Source organism: Salminus brasiliensis, chromosome 25, assembly GCF_030463535.1.
Source record: "Salminus brasiliensis chromosome 25, fSalBra1.hap2, whole genome shotgun sequence".
NCBI classification, from domain to species: domain Eukaryota; kingdom Metazoa; phylum Chordata; class Actinopteri; order Characiformes; family Bryconidae; genus Salminus; species Salminus brasiliensis.
In genome coordinates this window covers 6,774,311-6,786,632 of record NC_132902.1, presented here as the reverse complement: position 1 = coordinate 6,786,632, position 12,322 = coordinate 6,774,311, and the positions used below count along the sequence as shown (strand labels likewise).

General features: G+C 40.8%; 1 protein-coding gene across 4 annotated transcripts in view; it reads left to right on the top strand.

The window, feature by feature from the left end:
• The first annotated feature begins 9,788 nt into the window (after nt 1–9,788).
• filip1l (filamin A interacting protein 1-like) overlaps nt 9,789–12,322 on the top strand; it is a 55,882-nt gene continuing 53,348 nt past the window's right edge. For all 4 annotated transcript variants that reach the window (XM_072671165.1, XM_072671164.1, XM_072671163.1 and 1 more), the window contains exon 1: nt 9,789–9,870. The gene's annotated coding sequence lies outside the window, so the exon portion shown is untranslated. The remainder of the gene's footprint in view (nt 9,871–12,322) is intronic.

Sequence of the window (12,322 nt, the reverse complement as noted above, 5' to 3'; positions counted from 1 at the left end):
TATAAATCAAGCCAAAAAATCTGGCTAAATATAAGAAGGTTTAAACAAAGTAAAAGAAAATAAAGGAAATTAAAGATGAATTAAAGTGCCTTTCACCCCTGTAATAACTGAGGGTCTTCCCAGCTTCGCTCTTTGCCAGACATGTAAAAGTACAAGTAGAAATACTCTATACTCTACTAAATATACTACTTAAGTACTGAAAGCAAATGTACAAGTATTGTGTTATGCAGTTATTACAGAAAGCAGTCAAAGGTTTGAATATCATTTTTTAATATTATTTCTAATGATTAGACTTAAGGACTGTCCCAATTTCTTTGGCTGTAGTACAAGGACTTGAATGTACAAGACAGAGTACATGTACATGCATCTTTAATGAACTCTCTAAACAAACTTGCCCAAAAAAATTATCCATAAATGCATGCTCAAAACCATGGGAATCAAGGGGTCTGTGCATAATCGAGCATTACAGTAGTCCTGTTTTCCATGTCTGGCCACCAATAAGCAGTTTTTAGTTATTGCACAGGTCTTTTTACACCCCAGATGCTCCCTCATTTTGTATGTGAGATACAATGTGCGGGCCTCTGGGGACAACATAAAGTTGTGAAGCATATGCCACAGGTCTCAGTACCTTGTTTCAGTCCTGTAACAGACAGTAGAGAGCAGTATCCAAGGCAGCTGCTTCCAGAATGAACAGAGGCCCCGTGTGCACAATACTGTTTTTCCCTGCTGGTTTTGCCTTCAGCAGTACAGAGGGTTAGCCAAACCACTGAAATTTTGAAAGTCTCTACAGAAACCATGAAAGATCTCAGTGAAGTGATAGACTGTGAAAGAGGTAAGTTTTTTGCCATCTCCACCTTGTGAGGGCCTGGGATGCGTCACCCCTATGAGATGATATTGCCCAAGAAGGTCATCTCTCTTTGTTTCAGTAGCAGGGGTTCAGCTTCAGCCCCCCCCCCCCCCCCCCTCAGGCAGTAACCTTAACAGCTCATTTACCAGCAAAAGATGTACCTGCTCAGTTTGTAATTGAATAAAAATATTAGCAACAAAGAAAAGCAATGTTTTGCGTCTGAAAAACGATTTTAGAACTTTGCACAGGCAGCGATCCTAGCAGTGTTTCACCCATGTGAGTTTGGGGGTCAAGTGATGAAAGGATATCTGGTAAACTAGCAACTCAAGGACTACAGGCCAGTGGCACCGACGTCACACATTATGAGGACCATGGAGAGGCTAGTCCTGGATCAGCTCTGACCCAAGGTCCAGACACTTCTGGACCTCCTCCAGTTTGCCCTGTCTGGGAATTAAGGATGCCATAATCTACCTAATTAATTAAGTCTACGCTCTCCTGGATAAGCCAGTCAACACTGTGGGGGTCATGTTTTTTGACTTCTCCAGTGCATTTAACACTATTCGGCCTGCTCTTCTGGGTGAATTTTAGTACTAATACATTTTCCTCAGAAGTTTATTACATTTACATTTACAGCATTTAGCAGACGCTCTTATCCCAAGAAAGACCTTAGAATACCTAGTTAGAATAGACTAATAGTTCAAAGATACCTCTAAGTTTTAGACATTACTAAGCACAAGTCAATAAGGTGACCATGGTACTCTGCTATTCGCCCAGGTACTCTCGGAAGAGGTGGGCTTCAGTCTGCGTTTGAAGACAGCGAGTGATTCTGCCGTTCGGACACGACGGTGCCAGGACAGAAAAAAGCCTGGATGCTTGTCTTCCGTGGATTTTGAGGGATGGCAGGTCGAGCCGAGCCGTACTTGAAGCTCGAAGGGCTCTTGGTACGGATCGGCTTTTGACCATTGCCATCAAGTATGGAGGGGCTGATCCATTCTTGGCTTTGTAGGCCAGCGTCAAGGTTTTGAATCTGATGCGGGCAGCTACAGGAAGCCAGTGAAGGGAACGCAGCAGTGGAGTGACATGGCTGAATTTATGAACGTTGAAGACAACCCGTGCCGCTGCATTTTGGATGAGTTGCAGGGGCCTGATGGTGCGCAGAGGGAGACCAGCCAGAATAGAGTTGCAGTAATCAAGTCTGGAAGTGACAAGAGACTGAACAAGCACCTGGGTGGCCTCTCTAGAGAGGAAGGGTCAAATTCTCTGGATGTTGTACAGGAGAAATCTGCATGACTTGTTCGCTTGATTCGCTTCCATGTACTTATAGCGACTTAAAGCCATCGCATCTTCATAACACAGAGCGATTTTACTCTCTAACCGTTTAAGGAAGATGCACGGGTCATCTTTCTCTGGATTGTATTTACCCAAATTATTCACAAATGCATCAGCTTCTTTTTTCAGCCTCTTTTAGAAAGTTTTCCAACTCACCGTCCTCATCAGAGCTATTCTCTATTCCATCAAGCATTAAGTGGTAAAGAGCTTCATAGGCTACAGCACACTCGTTAACTTGGGTAGTTAATCTAGTCATTTTAGTTATTTTTACATGGGTGTTTAGCTGTCAGATCCGTAAGTGTTGCATCCCGGAAAGTAAGTTCACGCTGAAGATCATCAATTTTATCTATCAACTTGACACAACATGTGCATTGCATGAGACAAGCAAGACTCTGTCACACAGTACAATCTATACACTGCAGATGAGATGCTTATGGACATGACCTTTGTATTTTTGTTCGGACAAAAGTTCTACAAGCCGAGTTGTGCAATCATCATTCTCACTTAAATCATTATATGGAGCGACAGAAACACCATCAGATCTGTACAACTGTATACACGTCTATCATGTGTTGCCAGGGTGTCTTTAGATTTCTTTAAGGCCTATGTAATTACATATGCACAGTTATGTCTCAGTGCCAGATTTGTAAAATATATTCTAGCCGCTGCCCACAGGCCCAAATAAGGAGTTCTCCGTCACTTCCACCCGTGCGCGGCTTGTGGCCACCTTTAGTGTCCCCTTGCTACGTTCTCCCAGTGAGCAAGTCAAAGGTGACAGTGGCAAGGAGAAATTCCCTCAGAGCTGTGAGGAACCAATACTCACAAGGTGGGCCCATTCTCCCCTGGTCTGAACTATTTTTAAATTAAGTTTACATTTATGGCATTTTGCAGACGCCCTTATCCAGAGCGACTTACAAGTGCTTTGATGTCCATTATGGGAATAAAATATAGCCAGAACAAACTACCCTTAAACTCAGACACTGCCAGAAACAAAAGCGAGTGCCTAGAGAGACAGATACACGCATTATGCCCATTGAAAAAAAAAAAAAAAAAAAAACGCATCATAAGTGCAACACTCTGTTTAATAAATATCTTAGTGCTTGTTTAAGTGCAAAAACAAATTGAGTCTTCAGTCTGCGTTTGAAGACCATGAGGGACAGTCAGTGGAAGTTCATTCCACCACTTGGGTGTCAGGACAGAGAAGAGTTTTGATGCATGTCTACCATGATGACGGGATGACGGGTCAAGATGGGCTATACTTGAAGCTTGAAGGGCTCGAGGTACAGACAGAGTTCTGTATTATTGAGAATAGTCACGGAACCACCAAGACTGTTAAACTGCTCAGATGTGCAACATATTCTTAATCATAATATAATAATCATGGTGTAGTATAACTTAATATAAGTGGTCAGACTAGTGGGTGGCAGCTGTTCAGACGCAGGTAAAGGGGACCCCAGCGGTCAGTTTTCCAGCAGGTCGGGCTGGATGGGTGGGCGACCATTTACTCAGAGAAGGTAAAGAAACAGTTAGTTCTGAATGGATTTATGGAAAGCAGAGAATGTTGAGCAATATCAGTTTATGGAGAGCATGTTAAGCAGTATCAGAGTGTGGTCGACTGGTCAACTTCGGCAGGTCTGACTGTAACAGCCTAATTAAAAGGAAAGAGCCAGAAGGTGACAGACATGGGAGCACCCTGAAACACTGCCGTCCATCTGCTCCACTGTCCACAAACCTAAGTGATAAAGTGCAAGCAGCGGGATGACAGCTCCAGCATCTCAGTATACTACAATTCCCTACAAGTGTCCCTGAACCATTGAATCTGCAACCTTTATCTAAGAGGAGACATTAATTACCAAAAGCTAAACTAGACAGATGAGTTTTCAGCTTAGACTTAAAGATTGAGACTGTGTCCTGAACATAATCTGGAAGGCTATTCCAGAGTTGGGGCTTTGGAAGAAAAGGCTCTTTCCTCGACTTCCTGAGTTTTGGGAACTACTAAGAAATCAGAACCCTGTAATCTAAGTAATTTTGATGGTTCATAACATGTAATAAGATCTCGCAGGTACTCAGAAGCGAGGTCATGTAGGGATTTGTATGTTAATAAAAGAATTTTATAGTCAGTACAGAATTTAACTGGAAGTCAATGCAGCGGAACAACTTACTTTGTTACTGCAGAGCTTAATTATAGTAATAATAGCTTACCAGAAACATCACTTTTGTTGTGGGACTGCGCTAAAGCATACCTCAGAGGTTGTATAATTTAATTTACATCTGCTAAGAAAAGGAATGGAAAGGAAAGGAAAAACAACATAAACTAACCACCTCATCTACTCTTCTTAAAGCTCTTAATGCTACTCGCAGAGAACTTAACAGTTTGCTAACAGAGAGAATTGGAGGAAATTTGAGACTCAATAACCAGAGATATCATGAATATGTTAATAAAGCAGGTAGACTAATTGTATTAGATTGAAAAAAAACAGCAGTCATCTAACATAGTACAGAGAATAAAAGAAATCCAAAAAAAACAACATTCCACACTTAACCAGATGAGGTTGCAGAGTCCTTTGCAGATTTCCACAAAGCCTATATAAAAACTAAGAAGTAAACTAAGAACTAAAAACTAAACTAAGAACTAAAAACAAAAAAAAAGATACGTGCTCTGAAGATGCACAGCTTAAAGCATTCTTAAAAGACTGGAAGATACTATAGAGATAATATCAGGCAATTACGTAATATAATGTATTTATTTATTATTATATTATTATTATTATTAATAATTATTATATTATTGCTAATATTATTTCAAACACTAAAACAGTTTAAATTTGGCCCTCATTTCATAAACTGGATACAAAAACTGTATTCAGATCCACAGGCCGCTGTCAAGGTTAATGGGTATAGGTCAAAAAGATGCAGACAAGGTTGCTTTCTCTCGCCTCTCCTATTTGCAATTAGTATTGAAACGTTAGCACAGCTCATTAGAGACAATGATAATATAAAAGAAATCTAAATAAATAAAGAACATGAACTGTCTCTCTATGCAGAGATGTCCTGCTGTATTTGACGGAACCAGTAACAACAATTCTCCACTTAAAGAAAATTATTTCTTAGTATGGACATTATTCAGGATACAATGGATATTAGTGATACAGTGCCACAAAGTATAAAACTCCAGAGTGGTTTTAAATGGCCAAAAGATGGTATTAAATATCTTGGTATATATATATATATATATATATATATATATATATATATATATATATATATCCCTAAAGCCACACACAACCTTTATGACATCAATTATAAAAAACTGAAACAGATTGTAGCTTAGCTTTCTGAAGAGATTCTGTGAGACGATGGTGTTGAATGCTGAGCTGGAGTCTATGAACTGCATTCAGGCATAAGTGTCCTTCTTCTCCAGGTGGGAGAGAAATGGAGGGTGATGGCATTGTCTGTGGAGCGGTTGGGACAACATGCAGGGGGTCCAGTGAAGGGGGCAGTTGGGTCTTGATGTTCCTCATGACTTGCCTCTCAAAGCACTTTATGATTATGGGAGTGAGTGCAACGGGACAGTAGTCATTAAGGCAGGAAACTGCAGACTTCTTTGGCACCGGGATGATGGGGATGGTCTTGAGGCCCATTAGGACAGTGGAGATGCTCAGGGAGATGTTGAAGATGTCCGTGAGAACATCCGACAGCTGGTCTGCACATTCCCTGAGCACTCTGGTGGGGATGTTGTCTGATCTTGCAGCTTTCCGTGGGTTGACTCTGCGCAGAGTTGGTCTGTCTGTCTGTCTGGTCTGTCACATCCACTGTAGTCACACACAACACCTGTTCGTCTGGCTTAGGTGTGGTCTTCCTCACCGCTGTCATTTTGTGCCTCAAACTGTGCATAGAAGTCATTTTGGGCATCAGGGAGGGAGGCATCAATGTCACAGGACGGTGGCGTTGTCATGTAGTTGGTGATTGCCTGGATGCCTTGCCACATGTGCCACGTGTCACCTGGGTGACTTAAGTGGCTGTGGATTGATGGCTCGCGACAATTTGACTCTTGCTTTTCTCAGGTCCATCTTGTTGACAGCATATACACCTCAGCAGTCATTGACGGCTTCTGGTTTGGGACGTGAGATGATGATCCTAGAGACAGTTGCATCATTAATGCACTTGCTGATGCAGCCAGTCACTGATGCTGTATATTCCTCCAGGTTAACTGTGTCGCTGATTCTGAACTGGTTTGGAGCGCCTGATGAGAGGCATGTATGCTGGAGTCAGCCACACAGAGGTGATCCGAGAATGCTTGGGGTGTTTGTGTAAACAAGATCCAGCATGCTCGCTCCTTGCGTTTCAAAGTCTACATGCTGATGGAATTTGGGAAGGACTGATTTGAGATTTGCATTGTTAAAATCTCAGACGATAATGAACAGTTGTTCAGGTGTTTGTTTTGCAGCTCGCTGATAGCCCAGTACAGTTTGCAAATTGCCTCCTTAGTGGAGGCTATCAGCATGGTGGAGTTGATGAAGTCTCAAACTAAATAAAAACGTCTATGTGTAGTCAGTGTATGGGGTGCATTTTCCAAGAGACTTTTATTTTGACAATGATGTCAAAGAGATTTTTATTTTGATGCTGATCATTGGCTTTTAATCTCAGTTTAGACAGTTTACTAGCGGAAAATGAGAGGAGAGCCTCATGGTGTTCCATGTATCATAATCCTCCATCTGTTACATTTCGTGCCTTATGGATGCAAATTCATATTTTGTTTGTGTTAGTAACATTAGATGGTATTTCATGCAAATGCCAAGCTTCCTAGTAAAGCTAATCTTGCCCCAAGTCTATATATAACTATACTCCTCCTTGAATGTTGTGCTGTGGTATTACCTGTGGATGTGGCAGATGAACATTGAATTTGACAAAGTCACCTTTTTTACAGACAATAAAATAGTCCTTGGCTACATCAACAATGAAACATGTAGATTCTATGTGTTTGTGAGCAACAGAGTCCAGAGAATTAGAAGAAGCAGCCAGCTGCAAGAGTGGTGTTATATGCCAAGCAATTGGAATCCAGCTGATCTCGCAACAAGAGGTATCCCTGCAGCTTGGCTTAGGGACACCACATGGCTCACGGGCCCTGCATCCTTGACTTATCTAGATGCCACATCTTGCAGCTTGCATTTCACAAGCAAGTGTCATGTATAATAAAAAGTGCCCTGTAATAATCTCTGGATGGCATCATCTTGCAGTTCTGTTTGTGAAACACTGTCACGAGCAATGTCATCATCAGGGGCGGCATTTTACGGAAGGTGCTTTGCGTATGCAGTTTATTGGATTGTGGGGGCGATATGATGCATATGCTCTCTTATCTACAAGTGTGTTACTTGCCGGAAGCTCTGTGGTGAGACTGGAATAAAGAAAATGGCAGAGTGGACAGAGTGAGCATAGAACCTCAATTTACATACATAGGACTTGATGTGTTTGGGTGATCATCAGCTTTGTATCTCAGTTCAGGAAGTATACTAGAGAGCCCCATGGTGTTCCATGTATCGTAACCCTTGTTCATCTGTTACATTTCATGCCTTGCGGATGCACTGCCGCTATGTTAGTTTGTCAACATAAATGTATATTTTATTTGTATATGTAACATTTAGATGGTATTTCATGCACTGTTAATGTCGTTACAGCTCTTAGTGTATCAGGATGTATGTAGTAATCCACCGTCTTAATCCACCGCCAAAAAATCATGTTTATTTAATCAACAGAAGGCATAAAATAGCATGGCAGTGGATAAATGTCTCAAATATCATTATGTAGCAGTTCTCGCATTATAACTCATACCCTGGTGATGTTTTTTTACCCTACTTTTAGTCAAACATTAAGAGAGATGAACTGGCCTTACTTTTGCATGTGATTGGGAGAGGAGCATGGTGATTGGGAGAGGAGTTGTCTATCTGCTGACTTATGCAGGGCGTATAAGGGTGGCAGAATAATCTACATCAACCAAGGAACTCATGAACTCCACCAGTGGAGAGCAGTGCTCAGAGACAATCACAGCGTTGTAACACCATTCCGTGTTGATGTAAACACACACGCCTCCACCGCGGGTCTTCCCTGACTCCCTTCTCCTGTCTGCTCTGAATGCGGTTAGCCCCTCTAGCTGAATGGCACTGTCTGTAAAGTTGTCGTTAAGCTACGACAACTTCTCTGAACTCACTCTGGGTAATTCGCTGGAATCAAATATAGTCCAGTTTATTCTTGAGAGAGCAAACATTTGAGAGGAATAGTGATGGTATAGCCTTTAGCCTTGCATGGATCCCAGCTCTTTTTCTGCGCTTCTGCTTTCTCTCGCACCTCTTGTGATGAGACTTCCTCCTGCATCAGGCAACGATGTGGACTGCAGGTCTGGATCTTGTAGCAGGCTAAGCTTTTGTAGCATCTGCAGAACTCCATCTGGGAGCTTGACTGTAGCAGGGTCTGTAGCAGGCTGGTAAAACATGTGCCTTGGTGTTCCCATGCACTTTTATCCAATTTATTAAAACAATTGTAATTCATGTTTGTTTTTATTAGCTGAAATAATGTGAAATTGTTACGCAGCTCCATTAGGTAATGCTTAGCCTTTATATAAACAAACGCTTAATGATCTTGGAAGTACATCAGCCATTGTGAATGAGGCCAGTAAGTCCTGTCAATGAAGGGCAGCTGATAATAAGTTGAGTTAGTAATTGGTGTGTGTAATTTATTTATTTATTTATTTAAATAAATAAGTATTTTGGGCATTGATTCCCTGTTAATCTGTAATTTGACATACAGGACAAATTTTCTATATATATCTAAGTTCCTGTGGGTGGAAACTCCTGACAGGGCCATCTGTTCAAGTGACTCTATGGGAAGGACTGTGTGTGTGTGTGAGTGTGAGAAGGGATTTTATATTTAGCAGCACCACTGACATCAGCCTGTGCCCTGTCCTCTTTCTCTCTCCTCTTCTTTCTTCCATTTTCCTGTTTGTTCATTTCTTTCTGCTTTTTATTTCTCAGACATGGCTGTATCTCATACATACTATTTCCAAAACAGGGAATTTAGTGATTTTTGGGGTCCAGGCAAAAGACTAGAATAGGCCCCCCTGGATACATGTTTTCAAATTCAGTCTTTCTCATATCTGTAGGAGCTACAGTCTGGTGTAAAACCTGACCCTGCAAGCCAACTTCGATGACTCTTATCAAATACTTCTCATCCAGTACCTTCATTATTTAATCCACAATTGAGAGACATAATTTTTCTGTAAAAAATATGATCATGAATGTCAAAAGAGATACCATCATAAGAAACATTAATATTAAAATAGTTTTGTTAATTTGTAGATTTTATGCTATACATATTTCAAAACAGGCCATTTAACATCAGCAAATACAGTATATCTCGTTTTTTATGTAGTCCATGACTTATTGTTGCCCGTGAGGGCTTCCTGCTTTTCCTTATAAACCAACCCTTGCTCTGAAGACTAGGAACCTGCCCACCCTGTCATTCACCCCCACCCCCCACCCCCATATTCACATGCCTTTTCCCTCTCTAGAATTTTTCAGAGAGAATCAAACTCTGGCTAAGAAAACCACAGGACAATAGGAAGTGGTAAGAAGGACTTAACGAGGGAGAAAGGATTACATTTTTACCGTGTCCACTACAGCACCTGGAAATTATTTTGTGAGGTAAGGCCGTATAGATAAATATAAACACACACACACACACTTGCATGCGCACACACACACTACAGCTAAGAGTTAGCAGAACTCTGAAGCTCTAAACATCAACAATAATGAGTGCATAAGCAAAAACAGACTGTAATAATTATCATGATGCAACTATATTATACATTCTATATTATAAAATCTTAGACACTGACAATGCAAAGCTGTATATTACACTTGGGTCTTATAGCTGTCAATGAGATTGATCTTTCACTGCATGAAATGTGCCAGAGAGTTTTGAGTTGTGGCTAATTAATTCTATAGGCTGAAGTTGTTAATAGTTTTGGCCATTCTGTCATTCTTTTTGTCAAGCTTGTTCAGTTGAGATTTTGATGATAAAGGCTTTGAGGTATCTACAAATTGAGATTTTTTTTTTACATGCAAGACCACACTGAGGTGGGAATATCCAGTTTCATCAGAAGCATCCAGTTTCATCAGAATTAGATTGATTAATTAGAAACACACTTCACAGCCATTGCCATTGCATAGCAGTACATAAGATTTCAATCTCTGTTGTAGCAGTGAACACACAAATTCCCACACTACCCTGCTGACAAGGCTTAGCTTAAGACCAGCTCGGACTAAGCTGGTCTTTGATGGTCAAGGTTGTTGAAAAGCTGGTCATCCAGGCGAAAACACCCTATTCTAGTAAGCTAGCTGCATTTGGTTTTGCGGTTCATGTTGGTCGACCAGCTTCGTGTTGCGTGTCATGGTGGTCAACCAGCCTGGTCAGGGGTCACCCCAACATGTCTAACTTTCTTGAAAGCTTTCAAGGTTTCAAAAGATGATAATGCACATGCATGTGTGCACAAGGTTATACCATCAACATAGTTTATGACTTTACAGTGTTTTCTGGATGTGTTGACACTGCTTTTTCTGAGTGTTTTGTAGTTCTCTGTAAATGTTGCAGTGCTAAATGGGGCCTTTGGCTCAAAATTAGATTGTGAAATTGGGAAATCACACCTTTTAGAGTCACAGAATACTGCCCACAATGCAAGGTTGACTGCATATTTCTGGTTTATGACTATTCTTGGTGCAGCAGTGAAGCACAGGTTCTTAAAAACTTCAGTAGAACTGCCCTGCCTGATCCACTTGTACCAGTGCATCACGCGCTGACATGTGACCACCATGTCAGTGTAGCAGCAGACCATTGTATTTCTGTTTTTTTGTGAGTTAAACCAGACATCCTACCCTGACTCGCTAACACAAGCACCTTTTTTATTTGAAATGCAATGGGTCCTTGCCTAGAACATATATAAAATGGGACCCAACGGACTCCCTTCTTTTGGAAGGCTTATTCCAGAGCACTTTAATTGATGGTCAGCCTTACTTTGTACTATGTGCTTTGTGACAGAGTATTGATGCCTGGGCAATCAACAAGTTCTAAGCCAATAGGGCCAACTTGCTAAAAAGGTCATGTTATGTCTCATAAAGACTACGGGGACCACATGTCGACTGTGGCCAGATACAATTAATTCGTGCCTTATGGCTTCAGTGATCAAACTCTTTTGTGTTTTAAGCAGTTCCATTGTTTTCATTTATTTCTATTAGCCCGATGTGATGCCCAGTTTATGAATGTATAAAACCCTGCAGGTGGTCAGCTTTACCTGCAATAAAGCTGGTGGTCAGCTTTACCTGCAATTACTGGTGCCTAGAGTTTAACTTGAGCAGGGATGTTGCATTCAAATTAAGTCTCGCAAACCAATTATGTTAACCTGGAATATTCCATGTAATGCCCTATTTGTTCTGATAATAATTAATTAAACCAGCAGTAATCCAGTGATAAATAAATAAAATCAATGACTTGACCATTTAGTAATCATACTGCCAATAATAACAACAAAATAATAAACAACAAAATAATACCTGCTCTATAGCGGTTTGTAGGGTCCTGACCATTAAAGAACAGGTAAAAGGAGGCTAACAAAGTATGCAGAGAAACTGTCTAGTCCATCTATAGTAATTCCAAAACTACTGAGTGCTTTTCTATGTAAGGCGAGCTGGTAGAATGGACAGAAGTGTAGTGTAGAAACAAGGAGGTTTATATTGTATTAGCTCCCCAGACAAAAATGAGTCACCTTGCATGTTTAAGATGATAGTAACTTCAGGCTCCTGCAGATGGCATTGCACAAGACCAACCATAAATGGGCGAGCCAAAGACCACAGTGTGAAGGAAGTAGCTGAATTTGCCTGTTTTTTTATTAAAGCATACATTCACATAAGTCTCCCGGCAGTGGCAGAAATCTGCTGGAAATTCTTATACACAATTAATTATAATTGTGGCTAAAGGATAAAACTGACAAAACGCTTGTGGGTTTTGTGGCTTGTGAATAAAAGAGTTCTCTGTGGATTCACAAGTCATTCCAATAATCAACAGATTGTTCTTTTAAAATTGTCGTTTGTCACAGCCCAT